The sequence below is a fragment of the Bombina bombina genome, chromosome 1, assembly GCF_027579735.1.
Source record: "Bombina bombina isolate aBomBom1 chromosome 1, aBomBom1.pri, whole genome shotgun sequence".
NCBI lineage: Eukaryota > Metazoa > Chordata > Amphibia > Anura > Bombinatoridae > Bombina > Bombina bombina.
In genome coordinates this window covers 110,325,091-110,352,558 of record NC_069499.1, presented here as the reverse complement: position 1 = coordinate 110,352,558, position 27,468 = coordinate 110,325,091, and the positions used below count along the sequence as shown (strand labels likewise).

The following is a 27,468-nucleotide window of genomic DNA, read 5'->3' as shown; positions in this document are numbered from 1 at the left end:
GAATTATGTCTGTACAGAAACGTGATATCAGGACTAGTGAAACAGGAAAGTAAGTTCCTTTTAACTAATTTAGCTGCTGAATTTTTAATAGATGTCAACGGCAAATTTTATATATGCACAATTCATTATCAAAATATTTTATTTTTGTTATTGGGTACACTGACCCACAGATTGTCTGTGGGATCAAAACAAGAATTGCTGTAGTGTACACTTACATGTAAAACTTACACATATTTATTTGTAGGATTTCAGGAAATGATACTAGGTAACTCTCCAAATGTATTTAGAAAGGAGACTGTCCTCTAGTCCAGGGCTCGACAAACCCAGGAGCCTGGGAGCCACTGGCTCCTAGAATTTTACCCCTGGCTCCTAACTTTTTGGGTTATTATCCATATATCTATATATAAAGCCAACTGTCTGGCCCCTAAAAATATGCCTGGCTCCTAAATATTCTTACAGTCTCCTAATTTTTGAACATATTCGTCAACCACTGCTCTCGTCTACACGGCCAGTAATGCACCAGTAGGTATGTGTGTTAAGGGGACAGTAATGTCAATATTAAACTTTTCTGATTCAGATATAGCAAATTTGCTATCAAATGTGCTTAGTTCTCTTGGTATCTTTTATTGAAGAGTAAAACTAGGTAGGCTCATAAGAGCTCAGGAGTGTGCACGTGTCTTTAGTATTCTAGGGCAGCAGTGTTTTGCAACATTGTATAGCAAAGCTACAAATAATGTTGTAAAACACTGCTGCCCTAGAGTAGTAAAGACACGTGCACACTCCTGAGCTCTTATGAGCTCAAGCAAATTTGATAACAGAAGTAACCTTTAACGGGGTACTGAATCTCTTTCATGATTCAGATAGAGCATGCAATTTTAAGCAACTTTCTAATTTAATGTGGCACTGTCGTAGGACACCACAAATCAGTTCACCCTACCAGATCTGCCCCAGTCTACTGAAAGTGCTATTTCTATGAAGCTAAATCATCTAGGGGCAACAGTAGCCCAGTCATGAAGAGGTACAGCAGAAACACACAGAGAGGGGCCACCGAGTGCTGAAGCACTTAGAGCTTAACAAACAATTATGATCTGTTATATTTTAGACAATTGGTGCAGTTTGGGTGAGGCCCTTTCCTGTTCCAGCATTCATGTGCTCCTGTGCACAAAGTGAGGTCTATGAAGGGACATGTCTGAAGTTTAGTGTATAGGAACTCAAGTAGCCTGCACAGAGCACTGACCTCAACCCCACTCAACAACTATGGAATAAATTAAAATGTCTATTGCGAGCCAGACCTCCAAATAAATGCCCATGGTGTGATGGTCATGTGTCCACATACTTTTGATATATATATATATATATATCCCAGGCAGTTAACCCCTGAGCAGCCTGGGTGACAGGTCCGCAGGGAAGCATTACAAACATTATCAACACAACACACAGAAAACCTGGCACTCGCCAGCAGATTCACAGTAATGTTTAAAAGCAAAACTGGGGGAAGTCAGTTACATTTGGCGCCAAAGGATCAAGCCCAGGACCACATCAAGGTCTCCCCCTTCCTATATACACACACACACACACACACACATATATACATGTGTGTGTGCGCGCATGGTGTCATTCAGATTCCCTGGACACTCCTATTTAGCAACCATTTTAGCAATCCTTTATTACTAACACATAGTGGAATGCAGCAGTTACATAACAGTGCACAATAATAGGTACTGTTATTATTAGATTAGAGGTGGAAAATATTTGGAAATAGTTATTATACACAGCAGGCTCTCTCTGTTCTTAATACCAATCCTGATTTTCTTTTTATACTCCCATGCAATTACCAAACAGGAAAATACAGTATCTCTGTTATTCGATTTCTCTCTCTCTCTATAGAACCTATATAATGGGCACACCACCCAGATGATTTTACTGACCACCTAGCTTAAATTGTTATATTAAGCTTTGTTTTGGATAGATTAAAGGGACATGAAACCCAAAAAATGATTCAGATAGAACATCGATATTAAATTAGAGCATAAAATTTTACACAAACTTTCTTCATTCTCATAGTATCTTTTATTGAAAAAAAGCTCAGGAGCTTCTACATGTCTGGAGCAGAATATGGCAGCAGTTTTCCAAGAATGTTTTGCAAGAGCACTAGATGGCAGCATTAATCCCTGCCATGTAGTGCTCCAGACACCTAACTAGGCATCTCTTCAACAAGAATGCCACGGAAACAAAGCAAGTTTGATAACAGAAGTGAATTGGAAACTTTTTAAAAGAATATGTTATATTTGAATCACAAAATAAAATGTTTGCGGTTTATATCCTTTTAAAAGGGACACTTAACCCACATTTGTTCTTTAATGAGTCAGATAGAGCATGCAATGTTAAGCAACTTTCTATTATACATTTTTCTTCGTTTTCTTGCTATCTTCATTTAAAAATCAGAAATGTAAAACTTAAAGGGATACTGAACCCACATTTTTTATTTCACGATTCAGAAAGAGCATGTAATTTTAAGCAACTTCCTAATTTAGTCCTATTAGCAAGAGAATGAAGAAAAAATGTTATCTTTATTTGAAAAGCAAGAATGTAAGTATAGAAGCCGGTCCATTTTTGGTTCACAACCTGGGTTGTGCTTGCTGATTGGTGGCTAAATGCACCCACCAATAAACAAGTGCTGGCCAGTGTACTGAACCAAAAATTGGCTGACTCTCTAGCTTAAATGCCTTCCTTTTCAAATAAAGATAGCAAGAGAATGATGAAAAAATGATAATGGGAGTAAATTATAAAGTTGCTTAAAATCACATGCTCTGTTTGAATTATGAAAGAAAAAATTTGGGTTTAGTATCCCTTTAAGAGCCAGCCCATTTTTGGTTGAGAACCTGGGTTGCTTGCTTATTGGTTTGCTAACTGTATCCACCAATAAGCAAGCGCTATACATGGTGCTAAACCTAAAATGGGCTGGCTCCCAAGCTTTAAAGGGATAGTCAACACCCAGGAAAACTTTATCACATACCTTAGATCCACACAAAAAAGATGCGCCTGGACCGCATCCCATCTTCAATACCACTAACTTTATATGTCTAACCATCGAAAGCCCATACAGTTTTCAGAGGTAGATATGGCCACCAAACTCCTCCCCCTCTTTTTTTAATTAAATCCTAGTTCACAGGGACGCTGTTCTTTTGCTAATGCGCATTATAATTTTAGTCCGCTCGCTATTAGAAATAGAAAGTGTCTCTGTGAACGCGTGTAAAGAATCTAGCCAAGGATTTTATTCTGATTTGCGGATTACTTTAAGAAGAAGCCTCCTACGTAACGGTGGGGGGAGTTTGGCGGGAAAGAAAGGAAAAGAAAGGAAAAGAAAGGAAAGGAAAGGAAAAGAAAGGAAAGGAAAAGAAAAGAAAGGAAAAGCAAAGAAAGGAAAAGAAAAGAAAGGAAAAGAAAAGAAAGGAAAAGAAAGATAGATTATCTTACACAAAATCTTTATGGTATAAGATATAATGATTTAAAGGCACTAAGTAAAATTGCTAAAAAGCTGTTAAAGGTTTACAGCTAAACACCTAAATAGTCTTATATCTCTAGAAGGAGAAAAAAAATCTTATCTTGGGGGGGGTTATAATTGTGCTTGCTCCTTGCCACAACTCCTGGTAATGTGTTTTGGTGTTTATGTTGGACCCATTATTTATACAGTGGGACCTCGGTTTAAGAATTTAATTCGTTCTCCGGGATGTTTCTTATTGCGAAAAATTCGTAAACCGAAACACGGTTTCCCATAGGAATGCATTGAAAACCAATTAATGCGTTCCGGAGGTGAGAGAAAAAGTCAAATAAAGTCTACAAAACCTGCTGCAAAAGGCTCCAATGGCTCCAAAAGGCTCCAAAATTTGCTGCAAATGGCTCCAAAAGGCTCCACAACTTGCTGCAAATGGCTCCAAAAGGCTCAACAACTTGCTGCAAATGGCTCCAAAAGGCTCAACAACTTGCTGCAAATGGCTCCAAAAGGCTCAACAACTTGCTGCAAATGGCTCCAAAAGGCTCAACAACTTGCTGCAAATGGCTCCAAAACCTCTCCAACTGCTACCCACACTTCAGTATGCAGGGAACACTTGCTTCGTATTGCGAAAAAAATTCGTAAACCGAGGGGCAAACCGGAACATTTGTTTCGTATTGCGAAAAAAATTCTTAAACCGAGACAATTTTTTTCAAGATTTTGAATTCGTAAACCGAAATTTCGTATACCGAGTCGTTTGTAAACCGAGGTCCCACTGTATTTCAAAGAATGGACTGTAATGTAATACTGTGTATATATATTGTGTTATTACGGAAAGTATAATTGTTATTTAATATTGTCCTGGTATAGGGAGGATAGCATTATAGGGTCAAGTTTGGACTCATCTGTGTTTAATTGTTTCTAGAACTAAGAAAACCCTCTTACACAATTGTTATTACTTTGTGCGTCAATTTAGGCGGTAGGTTTCACTTTGAGGTAGATCCTCTTATTCACTATTTTGTGTTAGATCTTGATCAATACATCTTATCGCACAGATTATTCTTAATCACTATGGTGGTGTAACATTTCTTTACACATACATATCACTTTTTCTTTATTTATGGTCTGTTAGACCCCGATGTATTGTTTGTTCTATCTTTGTTTGCACCTTGACAAGTTTTGCCTAATTTTGTCTTTTTTCCCTTTGTGTTGGGTTACTTTTTTTTTTTTTACACCACTAGCTCACTTAAATGGAAAAGTTTGTAATTTAGGACAGACACAATTCACCCTCAATGCCTACCAAATTAAGAGATAAAAAAAAATAAAGTACCAGATGTTAGTACTGATTTAGGCATGATGATACGCAAGCATTGATAATACAATTAAGCACATTGTTTATACCTCAATTTGATACAATTAAAAAAGATCTGACTTATATCTCTGCCAATTTAGATGCTCTGTCTGTGGAGGTAAAGCAATTTGCCTCCAGAATGTCAGAAGCAGAAAACAGGATCTCTGACCTGGAAGATCTTGTAAATACACAGGATAATACTCTCATTAAATAAGAATCCAAGATCCAAAAAGAAAGAGCCTATAGGGTAGGCCCAAGAAAATGCAATGAGGATGGTTCAGGGAGAAAAAGAATGTGTGTATTCAAATTATTAAGATTCCAAGACAAAATTGAAATGATTAAACTATTTAAAAAATTTTATACATTTACTATAGCCAACAAAAAAAAATTACTATTTCAAGATTTTTCAAATGAAACTGCTGCGAAAAGGAAAAATATGGTCCCTTTCTGTACACAATTGATAAATAAAGGGCTAGTGGCCCGTATGGTATACCCCACTATAATTATTATTGAGAAAGATGGTAGCAGGATTCATCTAAATACCATATCAGAAGCTTAAGAATAAATAGCAAATAATTAGAGCTTCACAGAGTCAAAATGGGCCCAAAATATAGATAAAAATATTAGGTACTCTTTTCTGATGAAAGGCCTTCGTTATGTTCTGGGAAATAGAGAGAATCTCCCATACTCATTAAAGGTTAAGGGAGCTCGATACTATGTATATATTGTTTTAATCTTTCATGTAGGATGCTTGTTTTATTATATATGTCAGGACATTATATTTACCCCTTTCCCCCCCCCCCCTTTTTTTTTTCTTCTTCTCTCCTTTCTATCTCTCTCCGTCAGGGTTCCCTTCCCCTCCTGGATGAAAGATAGGATTTTAAAATATATACGTACCTTATTATGACAGGGTTGCGAGAAAATTTTGTCCGGAAACATAGGAGGAATTACCTCCCCAATAAAACGTAAACTAATAATAAAAAAACGTAGACTTAAAAGTTTTTCTCCAAGAAACACATCTTAATAAAAAAGAAATACCCAAATTAAAATCTAAATGGGTGGGGGAGGTAATAGGTACTCCATGCAAAAGTAGGAAAAGTGGGGTGGCTATTCTTATAAATAAAGAGCTGACATATAAGATTATTAATGTAGAATTGGACACAGATGCTAGATATATGATTTTAACCCCTTAATGACCACAGCACTTTTCCATTTTCTGTCCGTTTGGGACCAAGGCTATTTTTACATTTCTGCGGTGTTTGTGTTTAGCTGTAATTTTCCTCTTACTCATTTACTGTACCCACACATATTATATACCGTTTTTCTCGCCATTAAATGGACTTTCTAAAGATACCATTATTTTCATCATATCTTATCATTTACTATAAAAAAAAATATAAAATATGAGGAAAAAAAACACATTTTTTCTAACTTTGACCCCCAAAATCTGTTACATATCTACAACCACCAAAAAACACCCATGCTAAATAGTTTCAAAATTTTATCCTGAGTTTAGAAATACCAAATGTTTACATGTTCTTTGCTTTTTTTGTAACTTATAGGGCCATAAATACAAGTAGCACTTTGCTATTTCCAAACCATTTTTTTTCAAAATTAGTGCTAGTTACATTAGAACACTAATATCTTTCAGGAATCTCTGAATATCCATTGACATGTATATATTTTTTTTTAGTAGACAACCCAAAGTATTGATCTAGGCCCCTTTTGGTATATTTCATGCCACCATTTTACCGCCAAATGGGATCAAATACAAAAAATCGTTCACTTTTTTACAAATTTTTTACAAACTTTTGGTTTCTCACTGAAATTATTTGCAAACCGCTTGTGCAATTATGGCATAAATGGTTGTAAATTCTTCTCTGGGATCCCCTTTGTTCAGAAATAGCAGACATATATGGCTTTAGCATTGCTTTTTGGTAATTAGAAGGCCGCTAAATGCCACTGCGCACCACACGTGTATTATGCCCAGCAATGAAGGGGTTAATTAGGGAGCATGTAGGGAGCATTTTGGGGTAATTTTAGCTTTAGTGTAGTGTAGTAGACAACCCCAACTATTGATCTAGGCCCATTTTGGTATATTTCATGCCACCATTTCACCGCCAAATGCAATCAAATAAAAAAAAAAACGTTAACTTTTTCACAATTTTAGGTTTCTCACTGAAATCATTTACAAACAGCTTATGCAATTATGGCACAAATGGTTGTAAATGTTTCTCTGGGATCCCCTTTGTTCAGAAATAGCAGACATATATGGCTTTGGCGATGCTTTTTGGTAATTAGAAGGCCGCTAAATGCTGCTGCGCATCACGCGTGTATTATGTCTAGCAGTGAAGGGGTTAATTATGTAGCTTGTAGGGAACTTGCAGGGTTAATTTTAGCTTTAGTGTAGAGCTCAGCCTCCCACCTGAAACATCAGACCCCCTGATGCCTCCCAAATAGCTCTCTTCCCTCCCCCACCCCACAATTGTCCCCGCCATCTTAAGTACTGGCAGAAACTCTGCCAGTACTAAAATAAAAGGTATATTTGGGCTTTTTTGAGTTTTTTTTTTTAGCATATTTACATATGCTGCTGTGTAGGATCCCCCCTTAGCCCCCAACCTCACAGATCCCCCACCAAACAGCTCTCTAAACCTCCCCCTCTGCCTTAATGGGCGCCATCTTGGGTACTGGCAGCTGTCTGCCAGTACCCAGTTTAGAACAAAAATGTGCTTTTTTTTTTAAGAAAAATCCCTTTTTCTGTAGTGTAGCTCCCCCCACACCCAAGAACAACCCCCCACCCCTCCAAGATCCCTTTTACTGAAGTTTATTTGTTTTTTAATTTGTCCCTTTTCCCCCACAGTTACAATCTAATTTTCTGTAGTATAGCGGTTCCCACCCGCTCCCGCCCCGTGCACGCGCCCGCCCGCCACCCTCTGTGCACGCGTGCGCGCCCCCGTCAGCTCCGGCCCCGATCCCGCCCCCCTCCACCTTATACGGCCCATCGATGGCCGCCCACCCGCCTCCCAAGTCAGCTCCCACCCACCAACGTTACCGGCCACCGATGTCCGGTGCAGAGAGGGCCACAGAGTGGCTCTCTCTGCATCGGATGGCCATGCAGGGTTATTGCAGGATGCCTCCATATCGAGGCATCACTGCAATAACCGGAAAGCAGCTGGAAGCGAGCAGGATCGCTTCCAGCTGCTTTCCACACTGAGGACGTGCAGGGTACGTTCTCAGGCATTAACTGCCTTTTTTCTGAGGACGTACCCTGCACGTCCTCAGTCGTTAAGGGGTTAAAGATACAAATCAATTAGATGAATTTCGTGCTTTGTAACATCTATGGTTCAAATAGATTTACTCCATTATTTTGGGAAAAATGAAGGCTGAATTATTCCCTTATACAAGTCAAAATCTCATTGTAGGTGGAGACTTTAATATGTCTCTGTGTCCTGAACTAAAGAGATTTGGCTTAGAATATAGGAATCGTTATAACAATCATGCCAAATATTTTAAAAAGTTTTGCAATAAATTAAAATTAATCAATATTTGGAGAATTAAGAACCCGGCTTTAGTCACATATACCTGTGAGTCCAAAACTCATAAAACGTTTTCTCGAATAGTTTATTTATTAATCTCAGAATCTTTATCGATTTTCAAATTACAGGCCCATATAAACGATATAATGATATCAGACCATGCAATTATATCAGTGCCATTTGATTCGTTAGTTAAATCAAAGGACAAAAATAACAGTTTTTTCTTCCCCAGATATTTGTATAACAATTCAAGATTCTCTCAATGGTTAAAACAGAAGTGGAAAAATGACTGTACTTTCAATATTAGCCATTACAATCAGATAGAAATCTTTTGGGAGGCCTCTAAGGCTGTGCTACGAGGGAAGATTAATGCATATATGTCGATTAGGAAAAAGAAAGCGAACGCCTTAGAATGGCAACTTGCCAGCCAGGTTAAAAACGCGTATAAGAAATATTATAATAATCGTAACAGTTATAATTGAGAACATATATTAAAGCACGACAGGAAAGAGATGTTCTTTTAAAACAAAATTCCCAAGAAGATGAGTTAAGAATCAATACCTATTATAGGGGATATCATGGGTGCTCCGCTAAGTATTTAGCTGCGCTTGTTAGAAACAACAACTATATATTGGCAGTTAAAGAAGGGGAAATAGATATACAGATAATCAAGATGTAAGTAGAGTGTTTTATAACTACTATCAACATTTATATTCTGAGAGAAAAAGTAATACGTTAAATCAAGAGGAGTTTTGGGCTAAACTGTAATTACCTAGAATCTTGGAAGCTGAACTTACAGTTCTAAACATGCCAATCTCAATAGAAGAGATCCTGGAGGCTATAGAAAAGGCCAAATAAAATAAAGCAGCAGGGCCGGACAGTTTACCGGCAGAATATTTTAAAATTCTAGCAGAAGATATTAAAGCTGCTTTGGAGAAACTCTTTAATAGTTACTATATATTAAATACTCCTATGTCAAACTATTTCTCAGCAGCTAATATTTATTTGGTACTTAAAAAGGGGGAAAAATCTGGGGGGCGGAGCGAGCAGCCGACCATGATGGCTGCATCTTGTTGAGGCTCCGTAAACAGACCGGGTGTTGTAGTATGTAACAGCCAGAAATCGACAGTTGGTCTGCAGTTTACAACTGATACCTACAACTAACATCTCAGAGGACATTATAAAGACCAGTTAGATACCCGGAAAGAGTTGGTAACCTGAAACGAGCTCCTCGAGGCTTAAGGCCTATGCCGCGATCCTGACTTCATACGCACCACGCGGCTCACAACAACAGAAGAAGTCAGCCCAGACTAGCGCTTCAACTTCAGTCCTAAATAACAAGAGATTACAACCCGATTACTCACACAAGAGAGAAGGCTGTCGTCCCACTTAGATCATCACTGGTGGCGCGCAACTCAAGTAGCAGCCGGTGAGTAAACGGTTCATGTGCCGATATTATACGCACTAGATTAAAGCACAAGATAAAAGAAGCTGATCGTATCAAGGGGATTATCAGTGTGTAAAAGACTCTGTATTGCCGAAAGACAGATTAAAGCCATTAACAGCACCTCCGGCAAATACTTTGCATAGTACTGCTATTTTCTGCAAGCTTACAAGCATTTAGCATGTGCCGATATTATACGCACTAGATTAAAGCACAAGATAAAAGAAGCTGATCGTATCAAGGGGCTTATCAGTGTATAAAAGACTCTGTATTGCCGAAAGACAGATTAAAGCCATTAACAGCACCTCCGGCAAATACTTTGCATAGTACTGCTATTTTCTGCAAGCCTGCAAGCATTTAGCACACAAAGCCCTAACTTATCTAACAGCTACTAAAGTCTAGCTTAAACGCACCAGCAGAGCTTAAAACCAGCATTTGCAAAAATAAAAGGACAGAAAGATAAAAAGCCTAAAAAGAACTCTCAGATAACAATACTGTGACGCATTGACAATTTGGGCATAAGATTAGTTGCTCACTAATTGCTCTTTACAGACTGATATACCACTGACTCACTGGGATATCACAAAAGAAGCTCTTGAACTGCTGACAAGATTAATACTGCAGAAGTACAGTATAAACGAAACACACTACTGTATAACTCATACAATACCATCTGATCTACCTTTACTATCAAACCATCAGGCACTTACCTCTATCCCTTTTCCCGTTACACTAAGTGGTGACGGGTCATATCCCTATTACCTTTTCCCGAGATCGCCCTGTGAGGGTAAAGTCCCATTGGAGGTACAGTGTCAACCATTACTATAAAAACACTACTCAAAAATAAAATCCAGCAACGGTCATAATGTCACAGAGAAAAAATCTTCGACAGGACAAGCCGCAAAAGTTACCACAAAACAGCCAAAATACAGTACACACCTTCTTTAAACAAACAGACCTCAGCTCTAAATGCAAAGATGCTGAAGACCTACAAGCTACCACAACAGAAGAACTGGACCAAGACAGCATACAGACTAAAATGGACGACAGACCAGCCACCACTCAGACACACGAAGATAGCACTCCCATCACATATCAAGCTATGGCGGCCCTGATTGAACAGGTTAAATCCTGTATTAAAGATGAATGTGCAGACCTTAAAAAAGAGATAACAGACCTTGGTCATAGGGTGGATACACTAGAGGAACACGAATTTGTGGTCTCACAAAGATTGGCGAAACTTACTACCAACCAAGCACAACAAGTCCAGTTTCTAACTGACCTCGAGGATAAAATCGATGACTTGGAAAATCGTACAAGAAGAGGGAATCTTCGCTTTCGAGGAATCCCTGAAACAATTGCAAACCACGATATTAGAGACTATCTACAAGCTTTATTCAGGGAGATCCTTGGAAATGATATATCAGACAACGAGGAAATTCCCCTAGATAGAGCACATCGGGCGCTTCGCCCAAAACCTCCGGATGATATGCCTCCAAGAGACATTGTAGTACACTTCCAAAATTATAGGCAAAAAGAAGAAGTATATAATGTTGCAAGGAAACACCAAGTTATAAATTTCAAAGACCACAAAATTCAAATATTTCAAGACTTATCCCAAAGAACCCTTCAGAAGAGGAGAGATTTTCAGCCTTTAACATCACATCTGAGGTCATTACACATCCCATATCGATGGGGTTTCCCCACCTCAGTCATAGTTATGAGGAATGGAAAGAAAATTGAATGCTCCTCTCTAGCAGATATCAACAGGTTCTATAACCTACTAAACATCAACCCACCAGATAGCGGAAAATCTTCCTCTCCCCATGCTCGACTAGACAAGCTTGAAAATCCCAAGTCACAAAGAAGACCAGGACCTGATACCAACAATAAACAGTCCAAGAGAAGACAGATAACTCAGAACAACGCTGATATCGAGGACACAGACTCTCCAGGATGAGTAACTATAACTGTCCATTTATTTTATCCTATTTTTTTCTTTGTAACTACTGTTCATCGAAATACCTAATAGTTCAATTATAGAGACTTGATAATTATGTCCCCCATTGGTTAGACCAGGGGGAGATAGAGGACTATCTTTGCACCGAAAAACCCAAGAGACTGTCACATGAGAAAAATATAACCACCTCATTGATAATACAATGATCCTACTTGTTAAATGTAATCTTTCAAGATCATTACTACTTAGCAATTTTTTGTTGTAACTCAATTTATTATATGTTGCTTAACAGATTTAAAGGTTAATATGTTATCTGAATGTAACTTCTCAAGTTTATTAATACTTTGCTGTTTTTAACTGAGCACAATCTACTATATGTCGATTGATAGGCTTAAATAATAATGTGCTATAGGGAATACCTATTACTTCACTACAGTATCATGATACTCATATAGATGTTCCTCCACACCTCATTAGCACATTCATGTTTATTAAATGCCACATATAGAACCAGATATTCATACCCCACCCTTGGCTTAAATACCTGTAAATAGTGCCCTATTGGTTAGACCAGGGGGAGATAGAGGATTATCTTGGCACCGAAAAATCCAAGGGACTGTCATATGAGGAGAATATGACCACCCCATTGCTGATACAATGATACTACTTGCTTAATGTAGTATTTTAAGTTCATTACTACTTAGCAATTTTTTGTTGTAACTCAATTTATTAAATGTTGCTCAACAGGTTTAAAGGTTAATATGTTATCTGAATGTAATTTTTCAAGTTTATTAATACTTTGCTATTTTAACTGAACACAATCTACTACATGTTGACCGATAGGCTTAAACAATATTGTGTTATAGGAGAAACCTATTACTTCACTACAGTATCATGCTACTCATATAGCTGTTCCCCCACACCTCATTAGCACATTCATATTTATTACATGCCACATATAGAACCAGATATTCATACCCCTCCCTTAGCTTAATTACCTGTAAATAGTGAACTGCCACCCATAGTCCAATAACCATACCCTTAAAATCCGATGACCATTACCTAATTCTATCACCCTTAAAGGAAACAGAATGATCACTTGGTTGTTCCAGCACTTACATACCTTGTACTAATTGCTAAATGGTCTTATAATTCCCTGTTATAAAAATACTGTTGTTCCTGTCCTTAGTACTAAACTACTATTGTCAGCCTATTGAGATTCGAATCCAAGAAACGACACGCCTAAGAAATACAATAAACGCAATACGAAATGGATTTAGACCTACTTCTTATGGCTTAATTTTAATTTACAGCAAGATTTCAGAATGTAGACCAATTGTTGATTGAATATAGAATTTCTATGCAACCCCACACTGTACAAACACCCGGTCTGTAAAATATAGCTCCCATACAAAATTTGAAAAAAGAAGCTATTATCAGTTTTGCTATAGTGATACGTTCTAACACAGCTGATATTGTTATTGCTATATATATTCTTATTTACGCTAAACTTTTACTTTAACACTATACCCTCCCCCTTCTTTTACCCACCCTATTCCCTCCCTTTCTCATAAAATTCCTTCCTGACCCAATACACATCCAGATTATACACAGGAGTATAATTGATATCCCCCAGTGTCCTTGAAGGTTCCCGCGAACCACCCGACTTCTCTACACATAGTACCAAGTTCTAAGATGACTCAGGCATCCCATTTCAAAACAGGTAATATACACATCGCTACACAAAATGTCAAAGGTTTCCTCTCAGCTGAGAAGAGATCAATAGCATTTCATGACTTTTACAAAAGAAAAATAGATATTATAATGACTCAAGAAACCCATTTCAAGAAAAATCACGAACCTACGTTGTCTAAAAGATATTTTGATCAACACTTTTGTAGCTCAGGTACACAAAAGAAAAATGGAGTCAGCATCTCATTTAAAAGAAATTTTCACTTTGAACTATTACAGAAACACTCTGATAAAGAAGGTAGAATTTTGATTCTAGTGGGCCTATGCTATGGAGCCCCAGTAACACTAGTCAACATATATGCCCCAAACAAACCTACCCCGCATTTCTACAAACCTCTTGTCAATTTAATCTTAGATATAGCTAAAGGCCCAATTATTGTTGGAGGAGATCTCAACTTCCCCTTAAATCCAATATTAGACACATCATCAGGGAGATCCTATCTACAGAACAATACCCTCAAAGCTAACTACACAGCCTTACAAAACATTAACCTTTTTGACACTTGGAGAATAGTACACGTAGACAAGAGAGACTACACCTTTTTCTCACATCCGCAACATTCCTACTCCAGGTTGGATTATATCCTATGTGATCAAACCCTCCTCTCAACCCTCATTCATTCAAAGATCACTCATACCTCCTGGTCGGACCATAGCATGGTCTCTGCTATCTTTAAATGGTCTGACAGACCACGACATACATTTAACTGGAGACTGAACGACCATTTACTTACTGACCATGAAACGGTAGACGATATCAAAAAACACACTGACGAATATTTTCTACTAAACAAACCTGAAGATACATCCATGGCAAATAACTGGGAAGCTTACAAATGCTTCATCCGAGGAGTTATCATAAAGCACAATGCCCAACAACGTAAAAAACATACGGGCCAATATAATACTCTGACTGAAGAATTATCCACCTGTGAGGCAGCTCTTAGAGCAGACCCCACCTCAGCCCCTAACCTAACCAATTTAACACAAGCAAGAGAAAACCTCAATAAATTTCTTCTACAAAAAGCCCATATGAGAGCGATGACCACTAGGTCTAAGTTCTTCATTGAGAGTAATAAAGCAGGTAGATTACTAGCCAGATCTCTCAAGAAACGGAGAATTTCCAATTTTATTAAAACAATCAGAGACCACACAGGAAAGAACATTCACACAAATGAAGAAATTACTACAGCATTTGTCTCTTATTACACGAACTTATATAATATACAAAACAACACAGCCATAGACAAAACAGAAAACCTAAGGTCATTTCTAGCCGCTATAGATACACCAAACATTACTGATGAGAATAGACAATTGTTAGATTCCCCTATTACCCACCGGGATATTACTCTAGTAATACAATCACTGCCGAACGGCAAATCTCCGGGCCCTGATGGCCTTACAGCAAAATTCTATCAACTCTTACAGAAACAGATAAGTCCTCATCTTTTATCACTCTATACTGATATAGATAGCGGTATCACTCTCCCTAGTACACTTCTTGAGGCAATGATTACGGTGGTTCCCAAACCAGGTAAACCCAGCGACACAGTAGGTAACTATAGACCGATATCACTCATAAATATTGATATAAAAATATATGCGAAAATTCTTGCTAATCGTCTGAGCATGATACTACCTGATATAATACATCCTGACCAAGTGGGCTTTATTAAAGGACGAGAGGCGAAAGACAATACCATAAGACTACTTCATTCACTACACCACGCAGCCCATAACAATACGCCACTAATTTTGCTCTCCACTGATGCTGAGAAAGCTTTTGACAGGGTGAACTGGCAATTTATGTGGTCCGCCCTGTCAAAATTTGGCCTTTCAGACAAATTTATCACTAGAATACAGGCCTTATACCATAATCCAAGTGCCAAAGTCAGAATAAACAACACCATTTCGCAGCCCTTCCCTATTTCCAATGGCACCCGCCAAGGATGCCCACTTTCCCCACTACTATTCGCTCTTACAGTCGAAATCCTGGCGATACAAATTAGAAGCAATCAACATATTCAAGGATTGAAATTCGGTAATATTACTCAGAAATGCCTTCTGTTTGCCGACGATGTGATTCTCACATTACAATCTCCAAATACTTCCCTACCAGCCCTTAAAGAAACACTGGACAGATATAAAACAGTATCCAACTTCTCCATTAATATGGAGAAGTCGGGACTGATGCCAATTAATCTAACATCTGAGGAGATACAGTCCATTACACAGCAAACAAATTTCACACTGACAGATAAACTTAAATATTTAGGATTAGTGATTCCCAAAGACACACACAAGCTATTCTCTGAAAATTATACTACCCTCCATAACAGTATCAAGAACTTATTAGACTCATGGCATAGACAAGGACATCTATCATGGTTAGGCCGAATAAACACGGTGAAAATGATGATTATACCCAAATACTTGTACCCGTTCCAAACCCTACCTATGACTATACCTAAATCTTATCTTCAAACACAGCAAAAGATGATAAATTCCTTTATCTGGTCGCATAAACGCCTGAGAATAGCCCAACATACATTATACCTCAGTAAAGAAGATGGCGGCCTCAATGTCCCCAATTTAACTAACTACTATAGAGCAACTCACCTAACTAGAGTGGTGGCTTGGAACCACTCCACACCGTCAAATCTATGGATACAAATAGAGAGCCATCTATCACAAAACAGCCTCATGAGGGATTTGCCATGGATCCCTAAAGACTCTAGACCCCATATTATACAGCACAATGAATATATTAAAACTACCCTAGCAATATGGGACGAATTAATCGCACATACAAAAGGAATATCAACACCAGTATCCCCCTTAACCCCTATCCTGCATTATCATATATTCTTAAAACATAGCCTGCACACCATGTAAACGAAAATAAACTCCTTACAAACCTACCAATATACTTAATAACTACTCCTAGAGGAGTAAGAGACAGACTTTCACTTAATGAAGAACTAGGACCTCCATTCCACAACTGGTATGCATACCTTCAAATAAGACATGCGATCGACCACAGCCCACACAGAGTAGAAATTCTTAGACCAATGACTAAATTTGAACAAATATGCACTAACTCGAAAAATATCAGAGCCCACCTCTCGCAGATATATAAAATCCTCAGAGGCTCCTTCCCGGAAAAACGCCCAACATATCTAACAAGATGGTCTGAAGAACTACACACAGAGATAGATCCTGAGTCCTGGAAACGCGGATTCCACCACACCCACACCTCTTCCACCTCAATAATCATGTCTGAACTAAACTACAAAATACTAGCCAGGTGGTACTTAACTCCTCAACGATTACGAATGATCTACCCCATGGCTTCCTCCAGTTGCTGGAGGAGATGCGGTGATGTAGGTACCCTAACACATATTTGGTGGACTTGCCCAAAACTAGGAGACTTCTGGCCACAGATAGAAAGGCATATAAACAAAACACTAGGTACAGACATAATACTCTCACCGCAGATAGTCCTTCTAAACCACATCCCAAAACTTACCTGCCTTTATCGCAAGAAACTTTTACTCTTAATGATAGCCTGTGCAAAAAGATTAATACCTAGGTTATGGAAAACTCAAGACACACCCACTATTGTACAATGGAAATCAGAAGTCACTCATGTTCTCACACTAGAGAAAATGCACTACTGTTATCAGGGTAAATCAGACACAATATTAAACATTCAACTCATCTGGGAACAAAACCCTTAAAATCACACATAAACATCTCCTAACTAATTGGTCGTACAGAAGCAACCAGTCAAGTGACATACCCCTCCCCTCCTTCCCTAATCCCACTTACCTCACTTACTTTTTCCTTTCTCCTCCTCTCTCTGTTACTATATTCCTACTTAATTAACTAAGTTGATGAATATCACTGATAATAATAGCTTGAAAATACCAAGAAAATTGGATCTCTGACAGAATGATACAATAACCCTCGCAAATTTATTATGTTGTTATCTTATTGTAATGATACTGTAAATGTTAACATTTGTCATTGTACCGATTTTCAATAAAAATTATTTGAACAAAAAAAAAAAAAAAAAAAAGGGGGAAAAATCTGATGACCCCGCGTCAAAAAGACCAATATCTGTATTGAATGCAGACCATACAATTTTGTCCTCTATTATAGCCTCTAGACTTTCTAGTTGTCTTGATAAGATCATCCATCCAGTTCAAAGGGGTTTTATGACACCCAGGAATTAATCAAAAAATATTCAGAAAGTTATTACCTTTATCGATTACATGTGGAATTTAAAGAAAACCAAGAATACTCAACCTAGTCAAGATGTAGCAATTTTCACACGACGCTGAAAAGGCCTTTGATTCGATCGCATGGGAACATTTATTTACATCTGCGTCTCTATTGGGATTTAAGAATCAATTTTTACACTTTATCTACAATTTATATAATAAGCCCATCTCTTAATTATTAATAAATGGTTCTCTTACCCCAAAAGAAGGTACGAGGCAGGGCTGTCCGTTATCTCCACTTCCGTTTAATATGGCCTTGGAACCTCTAGCAATTTGGCTTAGAGATACCATAACAGGAATAAAGATGGGGCCTCATAGACTAAAAACTCTGCTGTACGCAGATTACTTACTTATCTTTGTACAGAGCACTGCACAATAATCCCATTAATTGTTTATATTCTAAATTTGTTCAGCTCTTTCGCCGGCTATAGTATAAATTGTAATAAAAGTGAACTTATATGGATTCATAAAACAAGATCTAGTCCACATGATATTCCATTTAAAAACGGTTGAAACACTAAAGTACTTAGGTATGTACCTCAATGCTAACCCGAATAATTGGTATGTAGAAAATTTTTAATATCTTATACAGAAAATCATAGTGGATCTGGAGGTTTGATCTTCTCTCCCTATTTCTTTATCAGCCCGAGTGAGTCTAGTTAAGACAATTGTATTTCCTAGATTACTGTATCCGCTACAGAATTTACCATTATTTATATCAATGCAAGATCTGCGTAAAATCTATTCTGCTTTCTATAGATTTATATGGAAAGATAAGAAACCCCATATTTTGTTGAAAAAAATTATGCAGTCATATAGGATGGCAGGGTTTTCCCTGCCTAATATCATGATCTATAATATTGCTACATTAACTAAAATTGCAATAGATTGGCTACTCGAAACTGAAATCTTTTCTATTAAGATTGAGAATTTTTTTTATATACCCATTTGCTTTGAAAGCAGCTATTCACTGTGCACCTAAAAAGCCCCCATGTAATATTACAGTATTAGTTTCTATTAAAAATATCATTTTGGCATGGCATAAACTTTGCTCTATACTAGATATGTACTACTCTTACTTGGCAATATTAGCTTTATTCCAGGAATTACTCAGGATATTTAAAAAAAATTGGGCTGATAAAGATCTTAAAGGGACACTATACCCAAACATTTTTTCATGATTAAGGTAGAGAATATAATTTGAAACAACATTCCAATTTACTTCTATTACCTGAGTTGCTTTATTCTTTAGATATACTTTAATGAAGAAAGAGCAATGCACACAGTGAACCAATCACAGGAGGCATATATGTGCAGCTACTAAGCATATCTAGATATGCTTTTCAGCAAAGAATATCAAGATAATGAAGCAAAATAGATAATAGAAGTAAATTAGAAAGTTGTTTATAATTGTATACTCTTTCTAAATCATGAAAGAAAAAAATTGGGTTTCATGTCCCTTTAAGTTTATTTTCCAAGTTTTTTCAAATGAGGGTTATATGGTTACTTATGAGACTCTCTCGCAGCAGTTCGATTTACCTAGAAATAGATTTTTTTGTGTTCCTGCAATTGAGACATTATATTAATAGTATGAGATGGGATAGGAGTCGATATACTGCTTGGTCTGACATCAAAATTTGTTTACAAAAATATTTGCAGGCTCCCCTTCTATATCCCTCCTGTATGATATTATGTTAGCCAAACAAAGCTTTCTGTCTTTTAACTTAACTTGTGACAGCTGGAAATATTTATTTCCCACTGTAGATTTTCAAAGAATTAGTTTAAGTTTCGCCGTAATTAAAAAATCTTTAATATCTACGAGCTGGAGGGAATAGCATGTCAAACTTATTAATAATAATTATTATATTACCCCGGAGCAGCTAACCAAAATGTTTCTATCTTAAATAGCTAGATGCCCAAGATGCGCTTATTTAAAAGCAGATATTCTTCATATGTTCTGGTCTTGCCCTAAAATGTTGCAAATCTGGAATAAACTCATCTTCTGGCTTAATAAACTATACAACATAAACGTGTCCCTGGATCCTGAAACAATTATCTTTTTAAAAACGTTGACTCCAGATTTGGGAATACAGAACAGAATACTTAATACAATAGTTCTATTAATAAGACAGCTTATAGTGAAAAATACATCAGCTCCGTCTTTGTCATTGGTAATTAAAGAAGTGCAAAATCAAATTATATTTGAATCTTTTCATTTGAAATCCGCAAAAGAAAAAAAAAAATGTATATTAGATTTAATTAAAACATATTCATCACAGATCCAAAAGCAGATACTTTATCCATTTCTTAGCTCTGACACATTTGCAGAACTAGTTGTTTTAGAAGAATTCCCAGCATCTTGGTATTCATGACAGATAGAGAGATGGTGAGAGTAGGGGGCGGGTAACACCAGTAGCATGGTATTCTGGCTTTAGAAAGACCTACTGATTCTTAATATAAGGGAGAGGAAGGAGAGACTGTTCGCCCCCCCCCCCTTTTTTTTGTGTGTGTCCGGCATATATAAGTTCTTCTCAAACCATTCTTGTTTATTGTGACAAGATAACTCGATTTCTTTATTATTCTGTAGATAACATTTTTCAACAATGTTGTTACAACTATTGCAAATAATGATCATGTTGCATCACTTGTGTGTTTGTGTGTTAAGGATATGCATCTTCTTTGCAAAGTATATTGTGTAATAATATCACAAATTATATTTTTCTTTTTTCTCTAGTTTTTGTTGTTCATCCTTTTTTCTAAAATGCGACATTATTGCACCCCCTGCGAGAGGATAAGGAAAAGAATGTAAAAGAAAGTACTGCTGAGAGCGAACTGAACACATGAAGTGAACCAATGACAAGATGAATGTATGCGCAGCCACCAATCAGCAGCTAGCTCCCAGTAATGCATGCTTTTCAACAAATGATACTAAAAGAACAAAATTGAAGTTGTTTAAAAAGTGCATGCTCATCTGAATCATACAGGTTTTATTTTGACTTTACTGTCCCTTTAACGTTGCTATATTCCACACCACCATCATTTGAGCACTTTGTTTCTAATTGTCCACAGCAGAAATGAGGAGATAAGGGAAACCTAGGTTTGAAACTAGGAACGCCCATTAATTTATAGAAACTTAGGAGAGTTGGAAAGTCTACAATTTACAAAGTTAAAGGGGCTGTAAAGTCAAATTGAATTTTCATGAATCAAATAGAGTTTTTTCAATTTACTTTTATTACCTAACTTGCTTTAATCTCTTGGTATCATTTGTTGAATAGCATACTTAATTGGGTGCAGGAGCAGCAATGCACTATTGTGAACTTGCTGCTGATTAGTGGCTGCCTCTTGTCACTGTGTTCAGCTAGCTCCCAGCAGTGCATTTCTACTCATTCAACAAAGGATACCAAGAGAATGAGGCACATTTATTAATAGTACAATAGTAAATTGTAAAGTTGCTTGAAATTGTTCTATCTAAATGCTGAAAGAAAGAAAAAAAATGTGTTTTCATGCCCTTTCAAATTACAAGAAAAGGGCAAAAATAAATAATGAAAGGATATTACAAAGGGTTTTTAACTTCAAATATATAAAAAAAAAATACAATGCATTACAATCTCCAGTTGAATATACACGGTACTTATTTGTAGATGTAAAAGTGTTACTAGTCAATTAACGGAAAGTTCCAGCCCCACATGTAACTGTTTGTAGTCTACATATACTACAGGGCGGACAAAAAATATATTTCGTTTAAAAAAAAAAAAAAAACAGCATACAATTTTAAGGGAAATACCAAATGACAACACAACGGAGGCCTGTCCATTTTTTAGGCATTACACCTACATCAAGCGGTTAGAAGACTGTACTTCAGTTTAATTTCCATGGGCACTAAATTATTGTGTGTAATGATAGGTGCCAGGCAAAGTATCACTTTATACCAAGCAGAACGGCTGCTCTGGAAATTCACACAAGACCTGTGACTCAGTGCTCTTAGCATAAGTTACACAGGGGAAATCTCAGCATAGTACTTGTTTTTTTTGGGTTTAAATAGAAAAAAAAAAAACTTTTGTTGAATACTGTAAAGTGTTTTCCCAATGCATCAGAACACAGCCTGCAACATTCTATATGACGGCTGCTTAGCCAAGCCATATTCAACTGTAATCTTTTAGACAGAGAACACAATTTTAAAGAAACTTTTCAATTGACTTATTTTATTAAACTGCATTTGTTCATTTGTTTGAAATGCATACTTAAATATGTATAGGAACATTAATGCCTTGCTGGGAGATAGCTGGTGATTGATGGCTACACACATATGCCTCTTGTCATTGGCTCAGAAGATGTGTTCAGCTAGGTCCCATTAGTGAACTGCTGCTCTGGAGATGACATTAGCTATGTGTTTTAACCTGCACTTTTGCAGGGGTTAAACACAGTCATATGTAAGTAAAGGTGCAATGCTAAAATGTATTTTTTGCCCGGCTCCTCCTAGAACCATTAACACATCTAAACTAATAATCACAAAGGGGATGAAGCCTGCCTCCAGCCTTGCACCATTAATCCTAGGCTATATATATATATATTTTTATTTATTTTTATGCAACACAAGCTCGTCTGTATGCTGCCAAAAGCTCCCACTTGGTTACAGAGGGTCATAAAAAAAAAAAAGCCAAATAATACTGGTAACCATGATGCAAGCCAGAGTGTCGGATCTCTTTTTCTAGGTAGATGAACCGTTTCTCAAGCTTACTGCACAAGGCCTGCATCTTGGGACCATGAGACCAAAAGATAAAAGCAGCAATCATTACTGGTGCATGGCAAACCATGCCAGGGGACTGGGCTCTCACACCTGCAAGCTACCTGAGAACTGGAAATCTTTCAGGTATAGCAGAAGAGATGTGCCGCAACTGCAGCCAAAAGGGACATGAAACCCAAAACATTTATTTCACGATTCCGATAGAGAATACACTTTTTAATAAATTGTGTGCAAAAGAGAGTTTGTGACGGATCTTAGTGATAACTATCTGAAGACTTTAAAGGGACATGAAACCCAACATTTTCCTTCATGATTTAGATAGATCACACAATGTTAAACAACTTTCCAATTTACTTCTATTGTCTAAGTTGCTACATTCTCTAGGTATCCTTTGTTGAAAAGCATACAACATTGCGTAGGCTCAGGAGCTGGGAGCTGCTGATTGGTGGCTGTACATATATACCCTTTTTCATTGGCTTACCAATGTGTTCAGCGAGCTCACAGTAGTCCATTGCTGCTTCTTCAATAAAGGATACCAAGAGAATGAAGAAAAGTTGATAATAGAAGTAAATTGTATGCTCTATCTGAATAATGAAAGAAAAATTTTGAGTTGCATGTCAGGTACCAGCAATAGGTACAGGGTTCACAAATCCTAGACATTTTTAAGGCACAATAGGCTTTGACTCACAGAAAACAATATTTTTTTTTTACAGCTGAATGTCTCTTTAAAGACTCTACAGCAGTTCCCATACATACATACATACATACATACATACATACAGGTAGCCCTCAGTTTACGCCGGGGTTAGGTTCCAGAAGGAATGGCTGTAAATCGAAACTGTTGTAAATTGAAACCCAGTTTATAATGTAAGTCAATGGGAAGTGAGGGGGTTAGGTTCCAGGCCCCTCTCAAAATTGTCATAAGTAACACCTAATACATTATTTTTAAAGCTTTGAAATGAAGACTTTAAATGCTAAACAGCATTATAAACCTAATAAAATAATCACACAACACAGACTTTACTTGCATTTTTCTGCAAACAGTTCTTTCTATGCATTCCAATCTGGACTGATTTATAGACAGGAAGATCTTGTTCCTTTGAAATCTGCTCGATAGCTCAGGTCTGGTTACACTGATTAATTTCAGCTTGCTTGGCTTTGCTGCAACACAAGCGGACAGCTTCACCTACTGGCTATTTTAATCAAAGAACTGCTTCTCAATGATTTTCAACAGCAGTCACATGACTGGAAAAAAGGTTGTTATTCTGAAACGGTGCAAATTGAACCGTTGTAAACTGAGGGCCACATGTATGTATGTATGTATGTATATATATATATATATATATATATATATATATATATATATATATATATATATATATATATATATATATATATATATATATATATATATATATAAATATATAAAATCACACACACACATACATAGGAGTGAAATAATACTTTGTGCATGTATAATTTCAATGTTGAAATTTGTACATATGTGAGGGTTGGGAAACCATTCTCTATCGGTCTTTAGATCTAATTAGCAAAGAATAACTGTTTTTTAAAACATCAAATATGTCTTTTAAAAATGCACATTATATTGTTGAGTCATGTGCACTCATTAGGATATATTACTTATAAAATCTGTGTGTTATTAAAAAGGTAAACTGAGTTATAATGGCACCAGATATTCATACTTCTGCACAGCTGAATCCTTGATAAAGGACTGAACTATAACCAGCTTTGTATCTGCATTGACATCGAAGCCATGGGTTAATTTAGATGTGATTCTAAAATATGATTCTATAATTGTCCTGTATATATTGCAGACTGTCAAATTTATATGAAACTTATGAGTCAGACATGAGTGACAAAAGGTGTATGACAAATTAGTACAAACTGAGGTCCAGAGACCACAATGTTGACCTCTGCAATTCCAGTATAACAGATTTTTAAAGAAGGGATTTTTTCAGTAATTTCTTATCACATGAGCTATATTTATCTTCACTAATGTGTACTGAAAAATATATAAAGCACAAAACTGCTATAGCATTTCTCATTTGAATATTGTTCATAGAAATAAAAACATTTTAACAACATTCTTATATTTATCTTTGGTCCCCAAGTGCAAAGATAAAATAATATTGACCTTAAATGAATGTGAAACCCAATTTTTTTTCTTTCATGATTGAGATAGAACATTCAGTTTTAAGCAACTTTCTAATTTACTCCTATTATCAATTTGTCTTCGCTCTTTCTGTATCTTTATTTAAAAAATAAATATAAGCTTAGAAGCCAGCCCATTTTTGGTTCAGCACCTGGTTAGCGCTTGCTGATTAGTGGCTACATTTAGCAGTCAATCAGCAAGCGCTACTCAGGTTCTGAACCAAAAATGGGCCGTCTTCTCAGTTTACATTCCTTCTTTTTCGAATAAAGATACAGAGAGAGAAGAAAAATTGATAATAGTAGTAAATTAGAAAGTTGCTTAAAATTGTCTGCTCTACCTGAATCATGAAAAAAAATTGGGGTTCGTATCCCATTAAGTGTCTTAAACAGTGGTGTATTGGGTATTTATTTATTGATGATGTCTGTGTGTGTATGCAGATATATTAAGAAATTACTTTGAAACTATGTGATAACAACAATAATACATAAATAATAAACAAACACCCTTTGGCAGTATTTACTCTCCAATTCCTATCTATATAAATTAAGCACATATCATACAAATCCTCACTAAAGGGATATAAAGTCCCCAAAACATATTTTATGATTCAGAGTATACAAAATTAAAAAAAAGAAAAAGTTTCCAATTTATTTATATTCTCATATTTGCTTTGTTCTCACTGTATTGTTTAATGAAGAGATACCTAGATAAGTGTCTGGAGAACTACGTGGCAGGAAACAGTGCTGCCATCTAGTTCTAATGCAAAGGTTTAACATTCTTGCAAAACTGCTGCCATAAAGTGTCCCAGACACTCTCCTGAGCTTTCTTCAACAAAAGATACCAAGAGAAACAAAAAAAAATTGAATAGAAGCAAATGATAACGTTGTTTAGAATTGCATGTTTCATGTCCCTTTAGTTTACAATATACTTCAACTAAAGAGTGTGCATAGCTCCTTTATTTATTTTTGTATTTTCTGGAACTCATCAGTCTACACTAGTAGGACCAACAAATAGAAGTAAAAGAATCGTAATCTATACCAGTAATATTATTATTTCCAATGCTATCAATTGGGAATTATATGAAAAATACATTAACCCTTTAGTTGCTTTTATTAATAATAATAATAATAATAATAAATACATTTTTTTTAAAAAGAATTGGCACAGACAGTAAGATTTTTTTTATATTTTTTTTTACACACAGAGCAGTGACCCTAACAAAAGGTACAATGTTATCTTATTACCAGCTGTCACTTTTAGCAGGACCACAGCTGTGACAGATTCCTCCTTAGAACATCAATGATACATGGATATTTATGATTGCTCCGACAACAGAAAAAGAACAGTACAGCCTGCCAGGGCCTGAAATTGAGTTCACCCCTATGCTGAAGTCAATCCTCTTTATTTAGCCCATGAACAAGAGCTGCTACAATTCAAAGAAAATCCCCATGTTATCCAGCCTAGAGTGAACCTTACACACATATGCCCAGCACAGGTCTGTACCCTAACAGTAAAACTAGCAATACTATATACTAACTATAGTAATAAGTGTGATCATGCACTTTATTCTCACAGCCCTCAGACAATGTTATGGAGATACCTGTTGCACACACTGAGCAGCTCCCACTCCCAGCATATAAATCCTGCTCAACCTGTGTAAGTTTTGTGAACCGCAGAAAGTGCGCGGAACCTGCTGACCACTAGCCCTAACCACTTGCTACATTGTATCCAAACATATGATGCAGAGTTACTTTGTTACCTGTTGCACAGATGTGGGTCAGCTCCCTCTGCAGCAGCGGCCCACTCAGGAGGTGCTTGTGCCCTTGTGTCCTGCGGAAAGCTTTATTGTGGGGTGCTTGATCCCCAGTATTCCTTGCAGTGTTTGCATTAGACCCCAATACCAACTTAGCTGTTAGCTACAAAAAACTCACTAAGAGCAAAGCTACACACTTCCTGCCTGCAAGATCGGCATGTAGATCAATGCGCAATGTGATGCGGTCAGTGAGGAGGGGTGAGGGACTATATTGTATGGTAACAGATTCCTAGATATTATCGGTGTATCTTGCAGCACGACTGCTCAGTAAGTTGTTGCACATATAGTTAGTAAGTTAGGGCGTAGTGTTATTATAAACGAATAGTGAGTGCTAGGGTTTTGTTTACATGCGGAAGGTATTGTGAAAACTGTGGACCGCACAATGCTTGCTGCCCATGATCTCAGTGGGTTGGAATGCCAGGCGCTGGGAATGTTAGCAATGGGACAGCTGCCTTCACTGCAATGGGACATTATATAAATAGAGGTCTATTCATCAAACAGAAGGCAATCACGGACTTTTTTTTATATACATGTGTTTTTATGTTTTCAGTGAATTTGGAGCAGCAACATTGTAAAGTTATTACAGTTTAGTATGATCATATCACCGTGTAGGTAATTACGCGTCTATACACAGCTGCAGGTAAAATAATCTACATGGTAGATCACTTCACATGTTTGCAAACATTATAGAATCCACCCATTCTTCCTACTTAGAGGGAAAATGACAACATGCATAACTATTATAGCTTATATGTTCATTTGATTTTTTTTTATACCATAATATTGGAAAAGCAGAGATCAGAAGTCTGTATTCTGCTGTGTAGTACAGTACATATATATTGTACAGTATATATATTTCTAATGAATATGTGCTGCAAGACATGTCATCTTGGTTTATGGGTACAGATTAGCC

General features: G+C 36.8%; 1 protein-coding gene across 2 annotated transcripts in view; it reads right to left on the bottom strand.

The window, feature by feature from the left end:
• Positions 1-26,671, bottom strand: part of PTPN21 (protein tyrosine phosphatase non-receptor type 21) — a 190,007-nt gene extending 163,336 nt beyond the window's left edge. For both annotated transcript variants that reach the window (XM_053697579.1, XM_053697580.1), the window contains exon 1: positions 26,502-26,671. The gene's annotated coding sequence lies outside the window, so the exon portion shown is untranslated. The remainder of the gene's footprint in view (positions 1-26,501) is intronic.
• Between the last annotated feature and the right edge of the window lie 797 nt (positions 26,672-27,468).